The sequence below is a fragment of the Hemicordylus capensis genome, chromosome 2 (assembly GCF_027244095.1).
Source record: "Hemicordylus capensis ecotype Gifberg chromosome 2, rHemCap1.1.pri, whole genome shotgun sequence".
Taxonomy (NCBI): Eukaryota; Metazoa; Chordata; class Lepidosauria; order Squamata; family Cordylidae; genus Hemicordylus; species Hemicordylus capensis.
The window spans coordinates 372,037,102-372,062,711 of record NC_069658.1 but is presented as its reverse complement, the minus strand read 5'-3'; the positions used below and the strand labels follow the sequence as shown (position 1 = coordinate 372,062,711).

At 43.5% G+C, this 25,610-nt stretch overlaps 1 non-coding gene across 1 annotated transcript; it reads right to left on the bottom strand.

Moving 5' to 3' along the window:
* Positions 1–24,460: 24,460 nt before the first annotated feature.
* LOC128348310 (5S ribosomal RNA) lies at positions 24,461–24,579 on the bottom strand. The gene has a single exon (XR_008318070.1). It is a non-coding gene; the product is annotated as a 5S ribosomal RNA (ribosomal RNA).
* Positions 24,580–25,610: the final 1,031 nt, after the last annotated feature.

Below are 25,610 nucleotides of genomic sequence, written 5' to 3'. Positions count from 1 at the left end.
GCCTGGAAACATATTGGCAGCCAGTGTAACTGTTTCAAAACAGGAAAAATGTGGACTCTCCAGGTTGCCCCAGAGACCAATCTGGCTGCTGCATTCTGAACTAACTGAAGTTTCCGGACTACATACAAAGGCAGCCCCACATAGAGCGCATTGCAGTAGTCAAGCTTGGAGGTTACCAGCTGATGCACCACTGTTTTGAGGTCATCCTCTTCAAGGAATGGGTGCAGCTGTTGAATCAGCCGAAGCTGATAGATAGCATTCCTGGCTATGGCCTCCACCTGAGATACCAGGGTGAGGCCTGGGTCCAGGAGTACTCCCAAGCTGCACACCTGCTCTTTCTGGGGGAGTGTAACCCCATCCAGAACAGGCAGATCTAAACCATCTCTTGGGCCCTGTCCCCAAACAGTCAGTCCCTCCATCTTATTTGGATTCAACTTCAGTTTGTTATCAGTATAGGCCATATCAGCATTTGGCCTTCAGCATAGGTCAGATCCCTGACAGGGATCCTGGTAAGGGAGATGGTATTCTTATAGACCACAGTGACTCCACCTGCCTGACCACATCCTCTCACCTGCTCTACCATGGAGTAACCCTGTGGGAGAAGCTGGGACCAAACTGGACCACTAGCCTCTCCTGACCAGGTCTCTGTAATACATAGCAGGTCAGCTCCTTCAGCCGTAATCAAGTCATGGACTACCTCAGATTTATTTTGAACCGACCTAGCATCACAGAGTAATAAAGTGAGGTTCTGTGGGTGGGTGGCATTGCTCCCCATAATCAAAGAGGTGGTAGGCCTGCTGGAAGGCAAAATAGCAATTAGATTTCAGAATTCCCTTCCCCTACAACAGCCCGCTGGCCTACCAATGCCAGATCTTCGTCGATTCCCCACCACCACTGGTATAGCTGCCCCAGGGTCATTCCCCACCTCCCCATCTCTGTTCAGCCCAAAACACATACCTGTACCAGGCCTAACTAAATACTAGGTAACAATGAAGTGAGCAAGAGTCTTCCTTCCAGCCGTTCAAGTTAATAAATCAGCCCCAGCCCTCAGTCCCATCCCCGAAGGCCACCTCCAAAGGCCGGCCCCCTTTGGCGGCTGGCTTCAGCAGCCTCCTGCAGGCGGCCTGCACCAGCGTCTGTACCTCTGGCTACAGCCCACCCTAATAAAGGCCAAGATCTCAGAAGCCCAATGGATGTGTCTCACACCCACACTAATCAGGCAGTCTGGCCAGGTGCAGAATATATACACACAATTAGAGTGAGTTCCACCCCCAATAACCAACAGGCTGCAAAGAGGAGGACAAGAGCACAGAAAAAGCCTTATTTTTATTTTATCTTCCGATATTTTTCCTGATTTGTTCCCCAATATTAGGATAGAGATTCCAGTAATTCCAATCTGATATAGACTTCTAAATATTGGATCAGAATTATATCTGATATATCTAATATCCCCAGTATAGTTCCGGTAACAATACTGACTATATCCAACTCCACAGGCTTACTATGTAGTATATTTTTGCACTGTATATACACACCCTTTGTTTACGCATCTCCAGTCATTGCCTTAATCGTTATATGACATTTGAAGATGACAACTTTTAAAAGGAAGCAGTGTAAAGGCTTTCTCTCTTTCTTGCCCTGATCATGTTATTCAATTATGAGAGTTTTCGTTCTTTAAAATTGGAACGTTTCTCTGCCTCATCTTGCTTTTACAGCTAATCTTGCTTATGAAAAGAAATCAGGAAGAATTTCACAAGTAAACAAGAATTATCTGAATTTAGCAAGCTTTTTGGCAGATGCCAAAGATCACCTTGATTCTGTTGCAGCCAGATTATCCTCAGATTCCAGCTTTCTTTAAGAGAATCCATTATTGAAACCTAATGTGACAGTTAGCTATTAAGAAATTATTCTTCCTCAGAGATGATTGGTTTGCTGATAGCATCACAAACATCCAGTAATAGACATTCAGTATCAACCCATTAGAATGTGGACCCTGCTGTTCCCACAAAAGTTAATCATATTTACTAACCTCATAAAGGCTTTGCATGCTAGAGACCATTAAAAAAAAATAGGGATCAAAATGTATTAAGACATACCAAGGTAAACTTGCATGTGGATAAAATGGGAAGTCTGGGCAATATCACCTCAAATGTCTTAAAAAGGTAAGGAAAGCGAGGGATTTCTTTTCTTCACAAATCACAAGGGTCACACAATCTGCCACTCTATAGAGAAAGGTCTATTTTTATAGATATGTATCTTGCTCCCATATTTGAAGTGTAAATTAAATTCTATGGTGGCTGAACACTTTTAAGTTGCTTGGTGTGAGATTTTCTAAGGTTAACAGCAACTGCATGTCTGCTACCGAGTGTACATTATACGGGGTCCAGTTGTAAAGTTTCAAATGATTGTAAGCACTTTAGAAGGAACAAAAGTTAGTTACCATTTATATCTGTTTACTTTAGCAGTTTTTGTTCTTTCATTATGATGTTCTTCAGAATATCAAAAGCAGGCTGATCTGTAAACAGGGGGGAAAGCTGGAGGCACTGAAATACTAAGTGTGAGTGTGCATGCACACAAGCATTACCTCCCTTAACATACTTGGTTATAATCCAAACTTAATTTTGTTCTTCCTGAGATTTTTCTTTTCTTTTTTTAAGGCTATGCTCAGGAATGGAGTTCTTGACAACCTGAAACTGCAAAGTAGGTGGTGGTCAGCTTATACCTAAATCTACAAATTCCAGACAGCCCTTGCAAGCTTTGTTGTTTGGGTGCACCAGATGCTGAATTGTATCTCCATATGCATCTGTTCATGTTATAGATATGGAGGCTGTTCTCATGAGCAGCCAAGAGTGAACCAGGGCAGCTGAGCCTGGGCTCGGCTGCCTGTGGGAATCAGCAGGAACCGACCGGCTTCCGGCAGTGCTTTGGTGGCAAACCCACCCTGGGGCGCCCGCCTCTTAAACGAGGTTAAGGGAGCAAATGCTCCCTTAACCGTGTTTACCTCACTGTGTGTCAACACTGCCTGCTTTCAGCCAGCACTGAAACACTGATGGGTGCCCGTTCATCACTGAAGGTATCCACACAATGCACCGTGCACTGGCATGGTGCATTGTGGGATTTCTGGGGGTGGGATGAGGCATCCCGGCCCCTGCAACTCCGCACTGCCAGAGTCAGCAACGGACCATCTGGGTGTGTGATTCATGTGCCCAGCACCAACAAGATGATCGTCTGTGGGGGCAGTAAGCTTTCCAAGGCTTCCTCCCCACTTGTCCAGCTGACCTCATGCTTGATCATGAGAAAGGCACAATGCATTTGTCTTGCACCAAATATACCAATGTGGTTTGATTTTATCTATGGTAAATGCTATCTTCAGGTTCAGAATCTGAAATCACTTGAAATTCACTACCAACAATGGATAGATCTCCATGTAGTCTTTAGCCTGAAGCATAGATAGCAGATAAGCCACCTAATGGCACAGCGGGAAGGTTGCCATTTCGAATCCCTGCTGGTACTATATTGGGCAACAGCGATATAGAAAGATGCTGAAAGGCATCATCTCATACTGTGTGGGAGGAGGCAATGGTAAACCCCTCCTGTGTTCTAACAAAAGAAAACTACAGGGCTCTGGGGGCGCCAGGATTTGAAATCAACTTGACAGCACACTTTACCTTTACTTTAAAGATAGCAGTACCTTTTCATTGCTATTTAGAAAATCCAGGAAATCCGGTGCGAGTGGGGAACACATTAATGCTGAGCTTTTCATTTGCAGTTGGAGACTGCAGATGATCACTTCTTCTATTTATTACAGCTGCCATGTAGCAAACGTTTATATGATTATTGTGTGGATCCCAGTTACCTCTGCCCTAAGATGGCACATGAATGTTGCAGCAATATTGCCATTTATGGGAAATACCTTGCAAGAGCCCTAGTGAATGTGCACGGTCCATTCAGAGTGTATTGGGCACAAAGGGGGTCATTATGTAAATTATTCATTTGTATTTCTCTATAGCTTTAAAATGATCTTGTCTGAGGTTATGTCCAAATCACAAAAAAATGTTGATTTAACTTCATAAGATTATATCTATGTGGTCGCTAAGAGTCAACACTGACTTGATGGCACTCACTCACTCACTCAATCAATCAACATCTATGGAACCAGAATCCATGTGCATGGTATCACAGAAAGTTAGAAAGTGCTATAATGGTATTTTCTCTCTTCCATGTTCCAAGCTCAGCTTTTTAATTGATTATTAAAATTGATTATTTAATTATTATTTTTAAACAATTACTTTCATTGTTCTGCCACATAGCACTTGCAGGGATTCAGGGAGGCTATTTTCATGACCACTGGAAAGCAGGCTAAGTGAACCCAGCCCACTTTCCAGCAGTCGTGAGAACCACAGATTGTGAGAAGAGGCTCAGTAAGTTTCACAGATGAGCTGAGATTTGAACCAGGTCTAGTCCAAACCTGGAAGCACAATGCTACATTTTGCTCTGTTATGTTGATACTTAGAGCCCACTCTCATGCTAGGAATGAAAACCTGTAAAACTATTCCAGTAAAGATAGATTTCAAACTAGTTCCGAGTTTCTAAAGCTAATAATTTTGTAACTTCTGTGAAAGAATATTCAGAAACCTTGAAATATCATTTCAGAGCCCCTGAAAGAACTAGAAAGTTATAGCCATCTCTGAGGCCAAATCTTTAGGGGTTTTTCTACCATTTATAACAACAGAGAATACTAGTTGAAGCCACTGGGAAAATTGTTCTGTGCTGGATGGGTTTCAACTTCACACAATAATATTCAGAAAAGTTAGTTTGGACAAGATTTACTCCTTTTAATATCACTTTTGTGTGTGCCTGGTGGACTATATGGTGGTAAATGCTGCTGTAGACAGTTATTACTAGGTGTTGTGATATATTTTCTAAACATTACCAGTTCTCATTATGCAAGTGTAAGAGATTCAGATCCTTAGAGAACTGATTAGGTCAAAATTCAAACTATTGACTTCTACTTCATTTTGCTTTTCTTTACAGATAGCAGCAGCACTGGGGGTGGGAAGAAACAGGCAGTAGCAAATGAATGAAGCTTCTTTCTATGATAAAGGTGGATCATGCCTTAATGAATATTAATTTTGCCTGTGTGCTGTCCAGCTCTTAAACATAAATAATATGTAAGGAAGGGGGAAAATGAGGTAATGTGGAAGCCCTTGCGGAATGTGTATTTCTAGTACAATTGTGGCATTGTGATTTCAAAAACTAATTAAAGACTTAAAGGAGTAATAATTCAAAATGCTAATCATTTTATTTCAAGTCCAAAGCCTACCACCTCTGAAGGGCTATGAGGAGATTATTGTATGTGATTGTTACATTATAGATATGTGACCTATAATGTACAGGTTTTAAAAAAACCTTTCAAAGGTAATGATTTGACTTTAATGGGCAGCATGTGGAAGAATAAACCAAGTCTCAGAATTAGAAAAGGAACTGGCAAATTTCCAATACTGTCAAAATTTTAAAATCAAGTAGTATTGTAGCGCTCTGGCTTTCCCAGCTTGTTTGCCTCTCCCAGGGTTTCCAAGGCTCCCTGGTTGAGTCTTCAGAGTTCATGGCATGGAGAAGGGAGGTGGTGCCACCTGTGATTGACTTCTGAATGCTCGTGGCCAAATATTGCTGTGTGGCCAACTCCAGCTCCAAGGGCGATGCTCACTTTGCCCTCCCCAGAGTACTAGGCCTCATCATACCTTCCTGCAGGCCTCACAAGTCTCGTGAGATCTTAGACTTCATCTGAATCCCACGTTCAGGTCTTGCAAGAGCAGTAGGGCCTTCCTCCTCCCAGCCCAGTTCGGCCTTCAGTGCTCCCCCTGTCAGTGGGGCTGCCACATTTGTGCTGACCCTCAGCAGGAGGGGAAGGTGCTCAAGGAACATGTGAGCTGTGGTAGGCCCAGTCCCTGGGCCTGGTGCTGCCACACAGTGACACTCTGCCACCATCTAAGACACATCTAGGGTCACTTGATTCAAGCTCATACTGCTGCAAAAAGAAGTCAGCATTCAGATAGTGTATCCTTCTTCTTTGCTGGATGTCAAACTGGAAGGCCGGGAGCACCACACACCATCTGAGGATCCATGGGTTATGGTCTTTCATCCGATGGAGACACTGGAGTGGTTCATGGTCAGTTATGAAGACAAAGGGGTTGTTGTCAAGGTAATAGTGTGTGTAGCCCATTTAAACATTTAACCGCCAAGGCTTCCTGTCCTAGTGTGGAATGTCCTAGTGTGTTCTGGAGGGTGGAGTTTCTGGTTATGGTACAGAATCAGCTGTTCCTCCCCGGTGTTTTCTTATGATATCACAGCTCCTAGGACCATAGTGGATGTATCCATCTGTAAGAGAAAGAGTGACTGAAATCAGGATTACTTAATATTGGCACGCTTCCTAAGATGGACTGCAAGGTATGGAAAGCCATTGCAGTTTCCATGGTCCACCTCAACTGTATGGGCTCTATTTTCCTTAAGAGATCTGTTAGTGGGGCTGCCTGACTGGCGAAGGCAGGGATGATTTTACTGTAGTAAAATCAAATACTATGAAGTACAGCACTATACACTCAAATGGCACCCTGAAAGTGGTAGAGGTTGTAAGGGTTCTCGTGGGGGCATCCCATTGGTAGCCTGCTGACACATTGGGCAAGGGCAGCAATAGTCTTCTATATGTTCACAGATGGAAGGCCAGATGCAATATCCAGGCTAATGTGCCCTTTGTTCCTGGGTGTCAGAATCATGGGCATACTGTAGTACCCTGTCCTGAAAACCTACCAGGAGTTGTTTAATTTTTGGGCCCCTTCATTATCTGCCACCATACCTGGTGCAAGCCCTTGATGAGTGGCAGTTGGAGTGCCCCACGTCGATCCTTTATATCTCCCTCTATCTTAGCCACTCAATGTATCAGACCTGTTCCTGTGCGGCCTTGAAGGCAGGGTCCACCTGTAAGGTTGGCACTCTTTCCCCCTCCATCACCTGTACAGTCATGGGGGCTGGACCTTCCCTGGGTCACCATTTTGATCTGTACTGGTACCTCCAAAATGTTCAGATACCAAGACCTCACATTCACATGGGGTTGTCGCTTGGTGTAAGAGCACAAAAGCTCGGAAGATCTCTCAACAAAAGCAATTGATAGGGCAAAAGCAATGAGATGGGGATGACATTCCTGGATGGACAGAGGAACCTTACCATCTGTAGCCTCCATCTATGCTTGTGGACACAGGCTACAAATCCCCCTTCTTTGTGTACGTGTCCCAGAGGGACCAAGGAGACCTGCAACATTGAAACCAAACTTCTGGAATCCAGGAGGGCCACCTGCGAACATACAGCTAACATGACATCGATCAGGAAGGGCTCTTTGCCAGCTCCTTCCCTGTCCCACACCACCAGGGCCATGAAGTCTGTCCAGTTGTGGGAAATCTCCTTCATAGTAGCCCATTTGGTGTAACATGGACCTTGCCTGCCTCCTGAGCTCCTCCCATGGGTATCACTCTATAGTAGTCATGGGATAAGGGGACATGTATATGTGTTGATTAGTAACTTGTTGAAGGACAGGAAACAGTGTGTAGGTATAAATGGAGAGTTTCCACAATAGAGGGAAGTAAGAAGTTGGGTCCCTCAGGGATCTGTACTGGGACCGATGCTTTTTAATTTTTTTATAAATGATCTAGAAGTTGGGGTAAGCAGTGAGGTGGCCAAATTTGCAGATGACACCAATTTATTTAGGGTAGTGAAATCCAAAACAGATTGTAAGGACCTCCAAAAGGATCTCTCCAAACTGGGTGATATCTCCAAAGTGCAGGTGGGCGACAAAATGGCAAATGCGGTTCAATGTTGGCAAGTGTAAAGTGATGCACATTGGGATGAAAACCCCCAACTTCATGTATACACTGATGAGATATGAGCTGTCAGTGACTGGCCAGGAGAGGGATCTTGGGGTCATGGTGGACAGCTTCTTGCAAGTGTCAACTCAATCTGTGGCAGCTGTGAAAAAGGCCAATTCCATGCTAGGGATCATTAGGAAGGGGGTTGAAAATAAAACTGCTAATATTATAATGCCCTTATACAAAATGATGGTGTGGCCACACTTGGAGTACTGCATACAATTCTGGTCACCACATCTAAAGAAGGACATTGTAGAACTGGAAAAGGTGCAACTGAGATGATCAGGGGCCCAGAGCACCTTCCTTATGAGGCAAGGCTACAACACCTGGGCCTTTTTCGTTTAGAAAAAACACAACTACAGGAAGAGATGATAAAATAAAATCATGCAAGGTGTGGAGAAAGTGGATGGAGAGAAACTTTTCCCCCTCTCACATAACACTAGAACATCCCATGAAATTGATTGCCAAGAAATTTAGGTCCAATAAACAGAAGTACTTTTTTACACAATGTATAATCAACTTGTGGAATTCTCTGCCACAAGATGTGGTGACAGCGAACAACCTGGGTGGCTTTAAGAGGGGTTTGGATAACTTCATGGAGGAGAGGTCTATCAATGGCTACTAGTTGGAGGGCTATGAGCCACCTCCAGCCTCAAACGCAGGATGCCTCTGAATACCAGTTGCAGGGGAGTAACAGCAGGAGAGAGGGCATCCCCTCAACTCCTGCCTGTAGGCTTCCAGTGGCATCTGGTGGGCCACTGTGTGAAACAGGATGCTGGACTAGATGGGCCTTGGGCCTGATCCAGCAGGGCTGTTCTTATTTTCCTCTGGCTTGTCTTCCCCCTGAGGGTTGGGGCCCCACTTTTTCCAGTGGCTCTGCTCAGCTGCAAGGTGATTACTGTCAGTTATTGCTCTTCTCCTGGGAGTGGGGCAGGCCCATCTGCTCTGGCTGGTGCCTCCCAGCTGGGCCTGACCCCCAGGTGGAGGAGGGCCTTTCCAAGCATTGGTTTTTATTCTGGAGGGGGCTGCTCCTACTCCCACCTGTTCTACTCTGCCTCATTCTCCCCAGGTCTCCACAGCTCTGCCACAAAGAAATTCTCCATCATGCATCTGGCTGGCTTAAGGGTGGTGGGTTTACCCCATGCCACCCATGCTCAGGCCTGTTCTAGGATCTCCATGTCCACAATTATTATTTCACCATCATTGGCAGTTTTTTGGGGTGGCCTTCTTCAATGTTCCTTCCTTCTATATTTTTTTTCATCTGTGTGCAGAATGAGTTTTGTTCTGGGCAGCAGTATCAAGGAAGGGTGTGCACAGGTGCATTCAGAATGGGGCCTTCCTGAGTCAACCTGAGCAGGATCTAAAATTAATTGAGTGGATATAAAAAAACCTGTGAGTGCATGCTCATGCACACTCCTTCAGTTCCACAATCACCCCCCTAGGGGGTCACCCTTTTAAAAATGGACACTAGGGAACATTTGCCTGTTTCTTCCATTATCTCATAACATCACTTGCTTAGCAAGATCATAGTCATTAATGTCTCTTGTGAGCAAGGCCCTCAGGGTGGTTTGGACCAGCCCAGTCACGTTTGCTCCCCAAACGACAGTGCACGGTGGCCTTGGCCACTCAGCAGCCTCACCTGCCCATTCAGTTGTTACTAAGAAGTCATCTACATCAGAGATTCTCAACGTTGGGTCCCCAGATGTTATTGGACTTCAACTCCCATAATCCCCAGTCCCAGTGGTCTTTGGTTGGGGATTATGGGAGTTGAAGTCCAAAAAAATTGGTGAGTCAAAAGAGGGGAGTGAGGGTCCCCCACTCCTGCTCCATCCCCTGCCATCACCAGGTTTCCTGGCTCCTAGCCCTTCAGATAGGCCTTTGATCAGATCAGTCTGGGCCTGGTGTTGCAGTTGCACCAGTTCTCTTGTTATAATAGCCTGTTGTTCAACCAGCCACTGGCCAAACTGTGTCATGTCCATGGATATTTTGCCTTTCATTGACATATATATATACACGGAGGGAGAAATAGCTGTATCTATAAAGAAAACATACAATAAAATTTCCTTTCCGCCTTCTTCCTTCCTACCACCTCTGTTGTCCCTGGGTCCTCAGCATACAGCTGGTGGCTAAATCCCATGTTCTGGCACCACTTTGTAGCACTCCAGCTCTCCGGGCATGTTCACCTGAGGTTGTGGGCTGGAGAGGAGAGGCTGCTGACCTGTGATACCCTTCTCCAGAACTCCCTGGTGGGGCCAACTCTGGCTCCCAGGTCGATGCTCACTCCGCACCCTTGGAGTACTGGCTCTCATCATCGGCCAGTGCTCTCTTATATACCTTCTTACAAGAGACTTTTTCTGAATTCCACACTCAGGTCTTGCAAGAAGAGCAAGGCCCGCTGTCCTTCCTCCTCCCAGCCCTGTCCAGCCTTTGGTGGTCCCCCTGTCAGTGGGGCTGTCACATTTGCAACAACCTCCAGCGTGAGGGAAGAGGCCACCACTTGAGGAGGGCCCGAGCCATGGCAGGCTTGGTCAGAGATTGTGCCACTCGTCACTGCTGCGCCAGGGCCCATGAAAAATTCCCAGATATCCTAAATGTGAGAGTTACCACTGAATTCTACCTAAAGCACAGTTGAACAAATGTAATGCTCCAACCAAATATAGGAGCAATTTTAAAGGAAGAATAAAGAACTTCAAAAAGACTAGCATAGTGTTTTGCACAGTAAAATGAGCCCCTGGTGGCGCAGTGGTAAAACTGCCGCCCTGTAACCAGAAGGTTACAAGTTTGATCCTGACCAGGGGCTCAAGGTTGACTCAGCCTTCCATCCTTCCGAGGTCGGTAAAATGAGTACCCAGAATGTTGGGGGCAATATGCTAAATCATTGTAAACCGCTTAGAGAGCTCCGGCTACAGAGCAGTATATAAATGTAAGTGCTATTGCTATTGCTATTGCTAAAATTAAAACTGGCCAGAAATGATAAAAGTGGTCTGTTAAAGGAGTCTTATATAATGCTGCCATATTTTAACTGGGGTTGTCTGTGGAAGACAATAATTTATAAACTACTACTTTTAGAACTGCTTCTGATCTTATGCCTGCTGTCATTGCATGTTTCTTTTAAAAAATATTCCTTTTTAGAAGTGAGATATAACTGAGTTCTGTGGTCTGTGGCCTAATTCTGTAAGTATTCTTGGTAGCCCCAGAGACAACTCCTTTAATTAGCACTCCAAGATTTCTCGTTCAGTAAAGGCACTCCTCTGCTTGAGGACAATACTCAGGAGAATATCCCAGGGCTCCTTCATCCAAACAGTACTCCTAGAGGCCCTGTTCAGGGGTGATGACTATTCAAATTTAATGACTATTCAAATTTAAAATCACACACAAAAACACACTACACCATTAGAGAATCCAAAACAGGTATGGAAGTCCTACCCCAGCATCTCACGCACTTGGTCCTCCACACTCTTCACATTTATGGTGGCATTCATTTGAAGAGGCAAATGCCATAACCATGATAGTGGGCACTTCTGTGATGGGCAGGCTGGGGCACCCCAGCCTGATGATCATGGTTATTCCTGCAATCACAGTCACGGTGTTTGACTCTTCAGACAAAAGCTGCTGTAACCGTGAACAGCATGGGTACGGGGATGAGTGATGCCCCAGGTGGGACTTCCAGGTTGTAGAGTATATGTAGAATGCATTTTCCCCCTTTTGAACAGAGCTAGATTAATCTCCCAATGAGATTTTAGAGATGGGAATGTTACATGGCTATTAGCAAGGCAGCTACTAAATGTTCCTACTTCTCCTGATGACTATTTACTTTGATAGGGTTTGCAATTAAGTGATTAGTATCATGAGCATTATGGAGATTTTCCTGTGTCAGCTATTAATGATTAGTTCTCTCTCTTTTGCTTTTCCATATCCAAGAGTGGGTGGAAGTTTATTCATTCAGAGTGAGTGTCAAAATTATGATTTTTTTTGCTCTCCTAAACTGCATAGTATATATCTTGTCGTTACATTAATTGTACAAATAGGAGTCATATCTAAAGTATTCCATTTTAATATTGTAAGTGTATAAATAGGAGTCCCGACTCCTATATCCAAACTAGCCTATTTCAAGGATTCTCACACATTAAGCCTCTTCCCATGATCATTTGGGGGTGGGTTGGAGTGCTCTTATCCCATTAGCAGCACACAAGCAGAACCTCAGTTTGGGTCAGGAAACCCAGAAAACAGTTAAGCCAGGCACAGTGCCCATTGTTGGAATCCGGAGCTGGTAGTCCTCTGAGGCTTCCATGCCTTCTCAGCATGCTTTGTGCTGCCAGCAGACTGGAAACCCTCATGACATCCGCAGCTGCCCTCAGACCACAAAGAATCAGGGGGTGGACCAAGCCCTCCTGAAGTTGCTCCAGCTACAGGGTCATGGAGTGTGCTCTGCAGAGTAGCACATTTATGGACAGCAGCTCCTGAAGTCATAGCTCTTTATTGTTTCCAAGCCTGCTGGATCCTGATGTGGATAAACAGGACCAGAAAAGCAAATTAGGAGAGCTCTCCTATCCTCCTGCATTGGTTAAGAGCAGAGTACGAAAGCTGGGTTACACTGCTTTGAGCAACCTGGGCTAGAGGGATTTGCATGGGTTCTTACAACCATGCAAAACAGAGCAAACCAGCTTCTACCCTGATATTAATGGTAATGTGAACCTGCCTAAAATATCAAAAGCAGTTTTTTAAAGTTGATAAAATATGGAGAACATAACAATTCCAAGAGAGAAAGAGAGAGTGAGTGAGTGACAGAGAGAATTCTGAATGGTGTAAAGAGAGTTATACTTTCAAAGCACTGGAGCTTGGGAGTCATCTAGTGTAGCTGATTAACACTATGATCAAGACACATGCAAATAATGAGGCGGGTCTCACGATCAGTGAGACCCGCTTTTGCTGGGTTTGCGGGAAGAGCGGGCTAAGCCTGCTCTCCCTGCAGACGATCGGGCAGACCTGCCTGGGTGGCCTGATTGGCCGCCCACACGACTGCCAGCTCTGTGACAGAGCTGGCAGAGGCTGGGGACTTGGGGGGCCGCGTGCCCCCTGGAAGCTCCAGTATGCCCTGTGCGAGTGCGCAGGGCATACTGGAGAGCCGGGAGTCTACTCGTGAGTAGCCATAGCACAAAGCCGCACCACAGCTACTCATGATCCCCCAAACCGGGTTTGCGGAGTGCTCAGAGTGTCTGTGGGTTACACACTCAGGAACCACCAGGCTCGCAGCCGAGCCTGGTGGTTCCCATGGTGGGACGGAATTGGGCTAGTGGAGGCTAGCCTGATTTTGTCCCATCGTGTGAAGAGCCTCAATTTTTTTCTCATGCAACACGGAAATACTCGATGAAATTCATTGCCACAAGATGTGGTGATGTTCACTAACAGATGATTTTTTAAAAAGAGGTATTAGGCAAGTTCATCTAGGATAGAGTATTAGTGGCTATCATTTCACTAAATGGGAGTCCCATGTACTGGGGAAATATGCAATTGATTATCAAATGCCAGCAGTGGCCCACCTAGGTAATTTTGGTGCCTGGACCACCCCCTCTGTGAGGCCCCCCCCACCATGAGGCCCCCATGCATTTGGGCAGGCCTCCTACTGGCACCCCGCACCCGCCCCGCTGCTGCCCCACTGCAAAGAACCACCAAATTTTACCTTAATTTTAGCTACCTGCACGTGCGTGTGTGCACGTGCGCATGCCTTAGAGGGAACACTGGTCTCAAGTGCTGGTGCATATAGGATCAACTTTTAGTTCAAGCCCTGTTCTTGCTGCATGCAATTATTTCATCCTTTCAGATTTAGAATGAAAGGTAAACAGCATCACAGACTATCTTTGTGTCAGTCTAGAAATGTATTGGTAGTGATTATCAGTGCATGTTGAGATATTCTTGATCTTTAATTTGGTTGCCAACTTATTCAAATAAAGGCCTTGCCCTGCTCTTGTGGCTGAACAGCATCTTGATTTGCAGAAACCTGCAATGAAGCTTTTCATGGCACAGAAATAATAATGACCACTAGGGATGTGCGAAACGTTTCGGATACAAAACGTTTTGTACCCAAAATGGCCTGTTTCGGGTGTTTTGTAGACAAAACAAAACACCCATTTTCCAGATCCAAAAGTTTTGTATACAAAACAAAACATCCCTCTTTTGGCTACAAAACGTTTTGTTGTTTCGGACCTCCATTTTGTGGTGATCTCTGAGTCTGTCTCCATTTTGTGTTTGACATCTCTTTGAATTTCCCACCCTTCCAGCCTTCTGATCGGTGACCTAAATCATGGGCTGACCTGCTGACAATTCTCTCTTGTTCCTCATTGGCTCTTTTGCTTCTTGCCACTCTTTACTGACCCCACATTGGCCAGGGGAAGGATTGCTAACCCATGGGGTGCTGGGTTCTGTTGATTCTGTGATGTTCTGAGTGTAGATTTTCTGGTAGCATATGAGAGTGGATTCTTGTTTTTCACTGAAAATCTCATATGCTACCAGAGAATCTACAATGAACACCTCAGAAACAACAAAACCCAGTACCCCACGGGCTTGTGGGTATGGGAGTGGTTGGCACCCTATGTGCACTACACAACCTCTTACTCTGGGCAACCCCAGTGCCCCCCAAGTGGAATTATGGGGCTGGTGAAACCTAAACCTCCATTATTCCCTATGGGAGAAATCTTAGACACGTAAACTTCATCAAATCAAAACAAATCAGCCCTTTGCCCAATTTCTTTGAAATAATTCTGGAAGTTTCCTTGCCCCCATTGGGTACTACCGCCCACCACACTCCGCTCTGGGTCATCCCTTTTCCCTTGTTTTGAAGCGATACATTTGCTGGAATCTCCATTATTCCCTATGGGGAAATTCTTAAAGATGTGTAAACTTAAAAAATTCACATAAAATCAGCCCTTTGCCTAATTCCTTTGAAATTTGGCTGGTAGCTTCCACCCATTGGACGCTACCACCACCACCCACTCTTTTTGCCCTGGGACCCTTTTTAAAAATCTGATTTGGATTCAGAAAATTCAGCTACAAAACAAAACAGGGCTGATTCGGATTCAGAAAATTTGGGTACAAAAGAAAACGGGGGTGTTTCGATTCGGATACAAATCGAAACAAGAAAATTCCAAAATGCACACCCCTAATGACCACTTGCTCAAGTCTGCAGATCATATTCTATGCATCTGCCTTATACTCAGTCAGACCATTGATCCAGCTAGCTCAATATGATCTACACTGACTAGCAGCGAGTTTCTAGAGGTCTTTCTCAGCCCTGCCAGGAGATGCTGGGGGATTGAATCTGTGACTTTCTGCATTCATAGCAGGCACTCTACAACACCCCATAGGCAAGCTACTATTAAAGCACAGGAGCAGAGCAGACTGCTAAAACAGCTGGCAGCCCTAATCTTTTTGTATGTGAATATTTTGTACAATGCGTACATCCAAGATTCATATAGTTCTGGAGTTATCACTAGCATCATTCATATGTATGTGTGTGTGTGTACACACATACAGTGGATAGGATGAGGCACCACCTGCTCTAAAGCAACTGATAAGACTGATGTCTAAGAAACCTCATTGGTAACAGAAAATGTTCATTTGAAGCTGAGGTTTGAAAGCCTTTGTATGTGCATATAATTTCCAAAGCAGGCCCAAGTGCAAGGGCCTTTATTGCTTTTCAAAGTGCGGTTATTGCAGGTTCAGTTCAGAACAAGTAAAGTGAGGGCTTGTTGAGCAGTGAATGAGCCACCTAAAGTGTTTGCTTTGTATCAGTCCATTTATGTGGTTTGATTTGAATCACTATACAGTATGCCATCATCATTAATTTCAAATATTAAAAGTGTGTAAATGAGGTTTCGAAAATGACTCTGCTCTCAGGCTCTCACAGGTCTCTCCTGGAGGAATGCCCAGAAAGCAAATCTGGATCAATGACAAGAAGTAGGCAAATAGTCGTTTACAATGGAACTAGGCCTCCTTCAGCACCATGCCAGATTATTGGAAAGCTGGGTGCATGGGTTCCAGACTGAGTGGCTGCACATTGCATTGACCATTCAGCTGTTTTCGTAAGATGCCTTCTGCCACAATATATCTTTAATGGTTGCAGTAGCCAGCTCTCACATTTATTTTATTCTCTACTATATAAATTAGGTCTGTGAGGGTCTATGAAGAGGGGCAGTCTTGGAGGAAGTTTCAATTTGATTTTGATGGTTCAGTGGTAGGGAGGGAATAGTCTGATCCATTTGGCCTATTTTCAAAAGTGTCATTTCAAAATGGGACAAAATTCAGTCCATCCTCTTGTTACTGCCCCAATCCTGGTGGGTATCAGATTGATCTGGGTCAAATTGGGCTGATTCAAATCACCCACTGAAGCGTCTCATATTCCTGATCCATAATATAAAGCTGCTTGGGACTCTTTCACTCACATGTAACTCCAAGACCAAACCACAAAATATAGTGATATGTCAGTTTCGTGGATAGGTTCCAGACCTCGCTCAAAAAATCCAAAACCCTGGAAAATTTCATTAATGTCCCAGAAAATCTGGAAAAATTCTCCCATTGATGCACATTGGAAATGACACCTCATAGACAGAGAAAAAGACTAGAGGGACAGAGAGATAAGACTTTCATATACTTGCAAACAGCAAACTTTTATACATACGGACATATACAACAACAACCCTGCTGGATCAGGCCTAAGGCCCATCTAGTCCAGAATCCTGTTTCACACAGTGGCCCACCAGATGCTGCTGGAAGCCACAGGCAGGAATTGAGGGCATACCCTCTCTCCTGCTGTTACTCCCATGCAAATGGTATTCAGAGGCATCCTGCCTCTGAGGCTGGAGGTGGCTATAGCCCTCCGACTAGTAACCATTGATAGACCTCTTCTCCATGGAGTTATCCAGATCCCTCTTAAAGCCATCCAGGTTGTTGGCTGTCACCACATCTTGTGGCAGAGAATTCCACAAGTTGATTATGTGTTGTGTGAAAAAGTACTTCCATTTGTTGGTCCTAAATTTCCTGGCAGTTGATTTCATGGGATGACTCTGGGTTCTAGTGTTCTGTGTATCAATAACACTAGAACCAATAACACTAGTATCAATATATACTTATATATTGTATAGAAATCATATTTGTCTTCAACATGGTGGTATGCTTTGTGATCTTAGGGTTACAAACCAATAGTGTTCCCCTTTTAAGGTTATTAGGCTATGGGAAATGTTGCCACATCCATTCCTCCATTGCATTCTTTATTTACTCTACACACCTAGTTGGGTAGGAGAGCTGGTCCTGTGGTAGTGAGCATGAATTGTCCCCTTTGCTAAGTAGGGTCTGCCTTGGTTTGCATTTGCATGGAGGACTCCATGTGAGCACTGCCTGCTGTGCTCCCTTAGGGGATGGGGCTGTATCCCCCTTAGACTGCATTCCCCTTAGGGGATGGGGCTGTAGCTCAGCAGTAGAGCATCTGCTTGCATGCAGGTAAAGCCAGGAGAGATACCTGCCTGAAACCATGGAGAGCTGCTGCCAGACTCTGTAGACAATACTGAGTTTGATGGACCAATGGTCTGACTAAGTGAGCCCTTTCTTACGATTGGTGAGAAAGGGCTCTAGGAAAAGCAGGGAGGAAGGCTGCTTGCACTTACCTCCCTGCAGATGACCCCTCTTCTCCTGCTAGGTGGGTGGATCGCCCACCCAGATGATTGCCAGTTGCACCTGGCAGCGCAGAGGGTTGGAGGCTGGGAAGCATTGCCCATCACCCAAAACTCACATAACGCATCATGCAAGTGTTCAGTGCATTGTGGGGATTCCCCCAGTGCTGGCCAGGGACCCTGCAGTCTCCCAGCCCCGGCTGCAAGCAGCCAGGGTGGCAGGAAAGAAAGAAAAAAGAGGTAAGAGAGCACTTGCTCTCTTAAACTCATTTTGAAGGAGGGCTCCACAGGCAGGTTTGCTGTTGTGGTGGCAACCACTTGCCTCCCGCTGCTTCTCATGAGTAGCCAAGAGCAGGCTTGGCTGCCTTAGCCCGCTCCTGGCAGCACATGAGAACAGCCTCAGTATATAGTAGCTTCCTGTGTTTCTGTGCCTCAGGCAGAATTGGAGCCCTGCTTGCTCAGGAGGTTTGGGAGGGATGAAGAAAGAGGGATCACTCGAGAAATGGGGCAGGCAAATTTGAAGTTCCATTGTAATAACTTTTATTTATTTTGATTTAATTATTTATTGTTAAATTTTATACCGCCTTTCATTAAAACAATCCCAAGGTGGCTCACACAAAAATTAAAAACAACACTATAAAAATTACACAAGTTAAATATTAAGCTAAAATATAAAAACAAATCTGACTAAAAAGATTTAAAATACAAGCATAAGAACTGTACAAAATACAAAGAAGCAGCAGTAGAGACAATTATATAAAAGCCTGGCAAAAAAGCCAAGATTTAACATGTTTTCTAAAAACTGTGATGGAGGCCGAGGAGCAAATGACCACTGGGAGAGCATTCCAGAGTTTGGGGGCAGCAACAGAGAAGGCCCTGTGCATGTCAACCAAGCCTCCCTCATTGTCAGCACCCAGAGCAGAGCCCCTTCAGATGACCTCGTCAAGCGGGAAGCAACCCTTGGGAGCAGGTGGTCCCTCAGGTATCCCAGGACCAAACCATTAAGGGCTTTAAAGGTCAAAAACAACACCTTGAATTGGACCCAGAAACAAAGTGGTAGCCAGTGCAGCTCTTTCAAAATGTGATGTGATCCCAGTGGGCAGCTCCAGATAAAATCCTAGCTGCCACATTTTGCACTAGCTGCTGCGTAAATCTTATTTGTTTGTTTGTTTGTTTGTTTTCTCTGTGTAAACCACTTTGGAAACATTTGTTGAAAAGTGGTATAGAAATTGTTGTTGTTGTTGTTTTGAATTATTTTGAATGTAAAAAATACAAAGATTACCCACAAAAGAATAAAAATATGGAGACAATACTACTGAAATGTTAATACAATCAGAACACTAAGAACGCATAAAAACACTCACTATCTGAAATAAATGTACATTGAAGCATTATACTTAAAGGAGGCCACAACATATCTGATTGAAATATTTCAGCCACCGCTCAGATTAGAAACCAGCCTTTTTACTTGACCCCTACTGGGAGGGGCTTACCTAGATGGTTGAGCCTATCATTTCCAAGCAGAAAATCCTAGGTTCATTCTCTGACATCTCCTGTTACAAGGAGCTTAGACAGCACAGCTGAGAAAGACTCCTTCTTGAGACCTTAGAGAGCCAGTTATAGACAATACTGGACTAAATGGACCAGTGACCTGACTCAGTATAATACTGGCTTGTATTTCTTCACCTGATTCTGTTCCACAGTAATGAAGCAGGGAAAACATTCCTGGAACATAAAGTGATGCAGGGAAAATGATTGCCAGCTTTCATTTCTGCTTGTTAAGCTGCTGCTATAGGCACAGGAGTAGGACGAGTCAAAATTAGAAGTGGCAACTTGAACTGAATGAGCAGACGTCTCCTGAAATGACAGTGGCTGACATCCTACCTAATGGTGTATTGCACAACTAATGGTGCATTGCAAAAACGTTGAGGTGCTCAACATGAAATTGTGGTGCTCTGTGATGTCATACAGGTGCCACCTTATATGCCTCCAGGTCATATACACGGTTGTGCAATTACTATGACAATGAATATTTTATATACTTCTTTTAAGCCAAAGTTTCCAAAGTGGTTTACATAGAGAAAATAATGAATGAATGAATGAATGAATGAATGAATGAATGGAGATGGCCCCCTTGTCGCCAAAGGATTCACAATTTTAAAAAAAGAAACATAAGATATACATCAGCAACAGCCACTGGAGTAATACTGTGCTGGGTGTGGATAGGGCCAGTAGTAAAGAGAGTCTTGAACAGATGTTATTTTCTTTGCACAATATCCTTGCACGACATCCACAAGTTCATACAACAGCATTACACTAGTGGAACACTAATCTTGAATGCAAATTCCCAAGGTGATGAAACTTGCTCACACAAAGACCTTGGGCAAGGGCACTGTCCTTCTACAAGCATTCCATTAGTCAGGAAGTTGGCCACTACTTATTTGTATGAGTGAATAGTTCAAAGCTTCCTGATGTTTTTAAAGATAACTAATATCCCAGCACTTTTAGAAACACAATGGGTGTGATATATTAAGAGCTCATAGTGAAGAAATTAAATGAGAGCTTTTCTGGACTAGGCGTGTGGCATCCAGTCAATCTTCACACACAGAGAGAAGCTATAAGCAATGCATACAGACTTCTGATTAGCAGAGTAGAATTGATAATGATGACATTAAGACTTTAAGCAAATAAACAATTTCATTTGTTTTTCCATCTCCTTTGATAATCATTGCTATATTGACCCATCTTACTAGCCTAAAATCCCATGTAATTACAGCATTGTCTCTGCCGAGTTTGCTTTCAAATTAATTGCAGTCAATGTGGTGGCAAATTAATTGTGGGAAATCATTAGCGATAAATCGCAAGGTGCACAAAACTCTTTGAAGCATTGTTCCTTGCCTCTTCCCAGAGCTCTGGTGGTCATCAGACACAGGCAGTTAATAACAACACCTGAAATCTTAATTGGGCTCTAATTGCACCACTACTTGACCAGGGAAATTATACCTCTTAGCCGATATCATTTACATGACTTTACAGTGATATCCTTCCTAAGGTAATAGGTCTGGAAGGCTGCTGATGCTGTGCTGAGTTTCAGTGGTTGTCATTTTGACATATTATTTTGTGCTTTTCTTTAGAAAAGAGAAGTTGATTGAATGTGAGAAAAGTGGAACTTTGACAAGCTGTCAGAAGCCCTTGCAGTGCAAACTTACCTGCCAGCTACCTTGTTTCAGGCTCCTTTCAAAGAAGCTTTCCAGCACACAAACTTCTATTACTAATCCAATAAGCTCTAAAATCAAGAGCTTTCCATTTTGGAGAAGGCTAAATTAAATAATTTACACTTCAAATTGTTTTAAATCCCAAGAAGGACAGAAATAACTGATAGAGCAAAAAGAAAGGTTTCCCCCACTGCCCTCTAGTCACCCTTGGAAGCCTGTGCTAATGCAAAGCTGGTTTATTCCCCACCTTACTTCCTCGTGTTTTATTTCAGTTCTTTCCTTCTTTTGCCTCTCCGATTCATAGAGGACCATGTGAAATTCAAAAGCAGCCATGAATTGGTCAGGGAAAGGAAATATGAATAAAAATAAGCTGATATCAAAGAACAGGTCCCATTACCAAATTCTGGCTTTGTGGTGTTTTGTCATAATAATATGATAATTGGGCTTATTACTGTAAAATCTGAACCTCTTTAGCCAGTTAATCTCTGTTTAAAGTTTAATTGTTTAAAGTTTCTTCTTCTTCTTCTTCTTCTTCTTCTTCTTCTTCTTCTTCTTCTTCTTCTTCTTCTTCTTCTTCTTCTTCTTCTTCCCTATTCTGATGTAACAATGCCCTTCCATATATCAAAAAGGGTTGGCAGCTTTTTTTAAAAAAATGATTCTCTTCCTCTACCCATGACAGCTTTCTGATGCATAGAAATTAAGGTGATGAGGCTTTTCCTTCCATGGTGATCAAATGGGAGTTGGGGTTGAGTTTCATCTGCTTAATGTCTGCAAATCTGGGAATTTCCCTTTATGAAATGTAAGGGAGACTTTTTAAGATTGTGATTGAAAGTGAGAGGGTCCTTATGTTGGCACCAGATTTTTCTTACGCAAAATTTGAAACAAATTTGAAGGCTGCTTTGAAGAATATAAACCTTCCACAAGCATTTTTTTAAAGGATTGATGACACCAATACACAATGAATAATTCTAAGAGTAATTGTATACTTTAATTAGAAACACAGTGATGTTGTTCCCATGAATAAACAGTGTTTCATTGTCTAAACAGGGCACAAAGAAAACTTAAAGGAATCTGGGGTTATTATTTAAAAATGAAATTATCCCACCTTTTAACTATTTATTAAATTAATCCAAATAAAAGGAGAATCAAAGTCACACACACCTCGGGGGGGGGGGTGCACAAAGGCAACAGTAAAGTGCACTAGGCAATATTATCCATGTTTTATTTCCCTTTCTCTTGCTTATGTGCAGAGCAGTCATAGGAGATTTTGCTAACTTTTTTCACTCAGTCTTGGCTTTGGCTGCAGGGCTCACTTGCCATTTGGATGTGGTTTCCTCGATGCTTTGGAATGTAGTCAAGTTGTTTTTCACTTGTAAATCCAAAACAAACCCTAGCAGGTGTTACTGAGATTCCACACTGAAATTCCCCCCAAATTCCTACAGTCTAGGTGGCTGACATGATGAGGGAAATTACTCAACGTCCAGCTTCACACATCGCACAACCTGTGGTTCTCCCTGCCTGAGATATGGAGGGAACCTGAAGCTGGCACTACAGAAGATCACATATCTTGGAATTAGCAGAACTGAGCCAGAGGTCTACCCCTTGCCAGCAGGTATATCAGATACTTCCAGTTAGTAGTAAAGGGGGCAGGCGGGGTGGCAGGGAGGTACACTGCTGCCCCAATGGACTTTCTAAAAATGGAATGCCAGTGGAGGAAGAGCGGCAGAAGGGGTAAGTGCGCCTTCTCCTGCTCTTAAAGCAGCATAGACACCCTGCCTTCAAACCGGCTGAATCACCTGCCATTTGAACCAGTTCAGAGGCCCATAAAGGGCCTCCGAACTGGTTTCATGCACATCCCTAGACCCAAAAGAACTTCAGATCCTGTCTTGAGTTCAGACAGTCACAGACAAGTTGGTTACTGATTTTGCAATTAGGTTTCGCGCATTATGTGTTAACTCACCCAAATTAGTCCAATTGAAATTAAAAGGACATTGCTTAATGTGTCCTTTTAATTTTAATGGGGCTACTTTGAGTAATTTTGCTCATCATGTCAGCCACTGAAATTCAGCCTAGGGAGGAACTTCCAACCTTCAGTGTTTGGTGACACTCAACCAACCCATAAGGGCTTCACATCTGATTTGCAGTGAAAAAGATATCTCAATCTGAGATTAGGGGCGGGGGTGGGGGGTGGGGAATGCACCAAAGATTGGACTTGGAATCAAAAGGAAATAATCCAATGCCTGGCTATATCAGTTACTTTCTCTGTCAAGGCATAGAAAATCACTTTAAAATAATGATGTTTCTATATGGGTTGGTAGTTCCTTATTTTAAAGAAAGGCCAAAAGCATGGTATAAATACTAGTCATGAAGCAGTCAGTGACCACACTTAGAACAACCCATCAAGCTATCGAGCTACTATGCAAATAGAGATATTATTTATCACTAAGCAGCTGTCTTTTCTAATTAGGTATGGGTCTTTTAGCACCATAACAGTTACTTAAGCAAAATACGTACTGTTGCACTCTGCCCTAGATGTCGTGTTAAAAATGTCTTTAATAATTTGTGTGCAAAGTTGTTACTAATAAGGACAGATAAATAAGCAATTAGTTACCTAGCCCAATGACCCACTTATAAATCTGCCTATAAATCCTGGCTAGTATTGCTCAATTTTCCTCTGGAAAGAGAATGATTTTTGTGCTTTATTAAGCTTATGGTCAAGAGGGGAGTCTATTCTCTGGATTATCTCGGACCATAAGCTTTATTAGTCTTCTACTCCCTCCCTATTCCTTGCAGAAATTACTAATAAAACTGAGAATATCAATCTATTCTAAGAGGACAACCTCAAAACAGTGGGGCATCAGCTGGTAACCTCTAGGCTTGACTATTGCAATGCGCTCTATGTGGGACTGCCTTTGCACATAGATCAGAAACTCCAGTTAGTTCAAAATGCGGCAGCCAGATTGGTCTCTGGGGCAATCCTGAGAGATGATATTATGCCCTTTTTGAAAAAAAATGCCACTGGCTGCCAATACGTTTCTGCGCAAAATACAAAATGCTGGTTATTACCTTTAAAGCCTTGACTGGCTTAGGTCCAGGTTACCTTAGAGAGCACCTTCTTCTGCATGATCCCCACCACACGTTAAGATCATCAGAGGAGGTCCGTCTCCAGTAACCACCGGTTCATCTGGTAGTGACTCAGAGGCGGGGCCTTCTCTGTAGCTGCTCCTGGGCTGTGGCAGAAATCCATAACTTGCCTTCATTATTAGCCTTCAGGATGGCCCTCAAAACCTGTTTGGCCTGGCCTTCCAGGGTTTTTAATTTCTTGTAAATGCTTTTAACTGGCTTTAGGAACATAGGAACATAGGAAACTGCCATATACTGAGTCGGACCATCGGTCTATCTAGCTCAGTATTGTCTTCACAGACTGGCAGCGGCTTCTCCAAGGTTGCAGGCAGGAATCTCTCTCAGCCTTATCTTAGAGAAGCCAGGGAGGGAACTTTAAACTTTCTGCTCTTCCCAGAGCGGCTTCATCCCCTGAGGGGAATATCTTGCAGTGCTCACACATCAAGTCTCCCATTCATATGCAACCAAGGCAGACCCTGCTTAGCTTAGGGGACAAGTCATGCTTGCTACCACAAGACCAGCTCTCCTCTCCTTGGGAAAAAAAAGCCTACAGCACCTGGTATTCCCAGGTGGTCTCCCATCCAAGTACTAACCAGGCCTGACCCTGCTTAGCTTCTGAGATCAGACAAGATCGGGTGCATTCAGGGTAGTGTGGCTGTAGACATATTTTAACCTGTTTACTTTTACTTTAACCTGTTTTCCTAGGGTTTTTGAACTGTTTTGAATGTTTTAAATGTTAATTGTTTTATGGTGTTTTATAGTTTCTGTTTTCAATTGTTAATTGAATGTAATTGTTTTGTTTCAATGTAAACTGCCCTGAGCAATTTTTTTTTAATTTGGAAGGACATTATGGAAAAAGAATAAATTCATCATAATCCATATCATATCATATCATATCATATCATATCATATATAATATGCCTTCCTTAGCAAATTCCAGGAGAAACTGATCCTACAGTGATCCTGGCCAATGACCTGGAGCTTGGCTAATAACTATCATTTTTTAGATCCAGGAGAATAACTTGGAAAATGGAAACAGTATGATTTGGCTTGACCATCATTAGAAGCCACTAAAAATACTCAAAATATGTATGTGATGGTAGCCTCACATGGTGGCATTAGTGTATGAGAACTGCTGACCATGTGTTTGTTGTCACTGACAGGAATCTGCAATGCGGATACAGAAGCTTCACATAGTGGAGCAATCCATGAAGCCTGTGACTCTTTCGTTATGAATTACACCCCATGTGAAACAAGCACTATATGAGAGCACTTCCAGCTCTTCACATGGTAGCAATAGCACTATACTCAGCTCTGAATATTTTAGGTCACTGTGGTTAGAGATGTGAAAGCCTGAGAAGAAATTGGGAGGGGGGAAGACAGAAAAATGCCAAGCGGGGGAATAGGGTTTTGCCGGTGGGGGCAGGGTTTTCCCCAAGGTTTTTTTTCAGGACTTCACATCTCTAACCACAGTGACATATTTCTAACTTTAGTTCAACATCTCTAACTGTAGTTCAATCCAGTTCCAGGAGTGCGACCTCACAGAATATCCATTAATGTGAATGGAATATTAAGACATTATTTTATTTATTTATTATTTTTTTAACATATTTGTATACCGCCCAAAACATACACCTCTGGGTGCTTTACAACAAAATAAAAACAGAAAGTAAAACATTAGTTAAAACAAAAAC